A 3,584-nucleotide genomic window follows, 5' to 3' on the forward strand; every position below is an offset into this window, starting at 1 on the left:
CATTTGGATGATGATTTGGATAGAAAAAGTCATTGTTAACAGTACTCACAGCAAAACTTGGAGGCAGGCACCAGAAGGTTGTATTTTTTACATGTTGAATTGAGCATGCATTACGCATGGCAACCATCTCCACAACACTCCCATGTATAGGGTGGCCAGGAATGAGACTATAGATGTCCCGCCTTGTCAATCCATACTCACGAATTCGCACAAGTGTCTCACTGATTCAAACAACAATGAAAAACTGAACAAAATCATGCATAAGGATAAAAAAACTATACAAATGACACACTCATCTCAAATTACTTACTCCAATGGATGGCCATCCGAGAAGAGGTAATTGAACAGCAATGTGTCTGCCCGATTGAAATCCATGTCAAAGGTTGCCTTGAATTTTGGCTTCAATGGCTTCTGCATCACAGTTTGATGTTGTCAGCAAAATGGAATGCCAAAAAAATAAGAAATTCAACAAAACAAACAATCATGGAAACTAACGCGTGGGTTATTTGCAGCAGTGGCTCGTGCGCTGACCCTTGGTCGTTTTACATTGCCAGTTGAAGCTGTCCGGGGAGTATGAAAAAGCCTCCGCGCCTTAACGATCGGAACTGTCACACGTTCATCCTCTTCAGTGTCTGCAGCGACAATGTTGGGAGCAACGCGCCGGCCATCGTCACCTTCGATCCGCTCCGCCGACACGTTGCCTTCCAAGTGAGTGTCAAGGATGTAGTCGCAGATATCCTGTCCCTGCTGCGATGAAAAAAGAACAAACGGCTCCTCAACTCCGACATTGGATCCCACCATTCCTTCAACCATGGCATCCCTAATATAATTCAAAATAATGTTAGCGGCCATTACTCACTTAACAAAAATAACAATCTTTCTATGTATACGTAAAAAATGAATCTCATGCCAATAACTTACCCATTCATCACTAGGTTTGAATTGCTAGACTCATGCATGATCGCAGTCAATCAATTTTTGTCTATGAACAGATAATTTTTGCAATGGTCACGGACAACAGCATGCTAATATATACAGGTTCTCAAGGTTTCATTCCCTCCAAAAACTTTCCCTCCTTTCGACCTAACCTAAAAAATTTATATTTTTTAATTTCATATACTCTGTAATATGCGACAAAGTAAAGCCGACCAAACAGTTTAATAGTCCATTGGAAAAATACCCCACCCTTCAGCAAAAAAACAAAAGCCTTTGGCTTGTTGCAGTGATCTAGGAACATCTTCTGAACCAGTACTGAACCACTTCTCAGGCCCTAACCTCTGACTTCGTATATTATCAATGCAGCAGCTTTCCCATTTTTTATTTTAGCTCAAATGCAGGTGACATTAACTTCAATAAACTCTCTAGCACTAGCACTAATGTCATGAATTTATCACACCACCTAACACTTCCATAAACTCTCCTTTTAAGGGACACACTAGAACTCTAACACATACACACCATCCAAATTGCTACCCAAGCTTCCATCTAAGATGGTTATTTGAAACAACAAAACTTATGTTGTGTTTCGAGGTAGAGTCCCAGGAATTTATCGCGCTTGGCCTCATTGCCACCAACAAGTAGATGGCTTCAGCGGTAACCTCTACCAATCCTATACCAACTTTGAAGAAGCAAGGATGGCATGGGAACATTTCCTCAGTCAAAACGTTGCAAAAGAAATTTTAAGGGATCATGGACATAACCATGAAAATGACATGATTGTCATCCATGGAGATGAAGATCATCAATTTCAGAACCAGCATGCATTGGACCCTGCTGAAAATGAGCCAAATCTTGTAATAATGCAAGAACTAAATCAATGTCGACCCCTTCCTCATCAACTACGTCTTGTGGATACCACAACAACACCACGCCAAAGACCAAACAGGATAATCCCGAATGTCCTCATTATCATCGCCATCTCCTTTTTGGTAATTTTCTTTGCCACTTTCAGGGGTTTAAGTCCTTAACAACAATATCATTATGTTTCTTCAACTAGTTTATCCATTAATTTCAAGACTTCAACTAATTTAAGTGTATGCAACTTTAGTGTCGTCATTGTACTTTTACCTTATTAGTCTATTTAAGTGGCATTGTTCTTTTTTGCCTTTCAGTCTATTTATGTACTCAAAGACACTGCAAGTTATTATTTTAATATATCTATCCCCGTACTTTTTATTAATATCATATAATATTATAATATATTTTAATTATTTAACATATTATTATTATTATTTGATCTGTGTGGATCACAACTAACTAAGCTAAAACATGGGCATTTGATTGTGTAACTTGTTTGCATGAAAATATATTTTGAACCTAAATCTCCTATCCTGCTTGGCTTGAATGTATAGCTTCGTGGTGCACTTTAAAAAAGTCATAATATTAATTAATCTACAAAATCAATAATAGTATAAACACAAATATAAAAACAATGTTAAAGATAAATAAATAATATTTACTTATTAACTAAAATATTCTGTAAAATTAAATCTATATCCTAATGTTTGAATTTCTAATCCTATTCTTAAATCATATATAAAATAATAAATTAAGATATATAAAATAACTAAAGTCTTTAACTCTAATACTAAACAGGTACAATTCTACACGTGATAATATTCTTTACCGTTAACATATTTCGTGAAGACACTATAACATAATTTAATTGTTTAATTTGTTGGCTTCATTTGGCACAGACAAAACATAAATGCACACTCATTCCTATCACAGTGTTCTACTGAAAGTATATCAAAAAATCGCTGAGCATTATGATTCTCTGTAACAATGACAACTCCATATCGCTACCCTACACTAAAAAAATTAAATACAACACGACAAAACTGACTCTGTGTACTTATGTGTGTCGTCATGGCTACACAACAGTCCAACCAAAGGTAAGACAGACAGGCCATAGCTCCACTTTAAAAGAACCAACCAAATATACCGATAACTAACCATCTCAAAAATAAACAATAATAACACATGCTAATGAAGGATGAAAAAAAAGATTAACTAAATTTCATTGTTACCAGCATCAACAAACACATTTTTATAGTACTAGCAACAACAACATCGAGAAAGCAGCTTCACATCCTCGCACTCACATTGACATGTTAAATGAATTTAATTTACCAACCTACTTAATGACCCATAATCCAGAGAAATAACTAAAGCAACAGTTCACAAAACCAAATTCTTCTTTAACACATACATCAAACATATAATAACTTCATACTCACTATAACTAAATTCAGATAAACCCAAACTAGATTCAAGGGGACTGGCCTTCGATACGAGCGTTCACAACAGCCTCATAACTGGCCAAAAGCTTCTCATAAGCATCCTCCAGCTGGCCCACCTTAGCACGGAGTGCTGTATTACTGTCTCGAAGAAGCTTCACTCTTGAGTAGTAATAATCTTTAATTTCCTTGCCGGTAATTTCCAGGACTTGGCCAAGCATCTCTTGCGCCGCATCTTCACGAGCCGCCTTTTCTACCATAGAAAACCGACCCTTAGCACTGAGTTCAACTTCGTACGGCTCGCCTGGAACCACCACAGTAAATCCGAAAAACGGACCTTTGTCT

Source organism: Arachis hypogaea, chromosome 8 (genome assembly GCF_003086295.3).
Source record: "Arachis hypogaea cultivar Tifrunner chromosome 8, arahy.Tifrunner.gnm2.J5K5, whole genome shotgun sequence".
Taxonomy (NCBI): domain Eukaryota; kingdom Viridiplantae; phylum Streptophyta; class Magnoliopsida; order Fabales; family Fabaceae; genus Arachis; species Arachis hypogaea.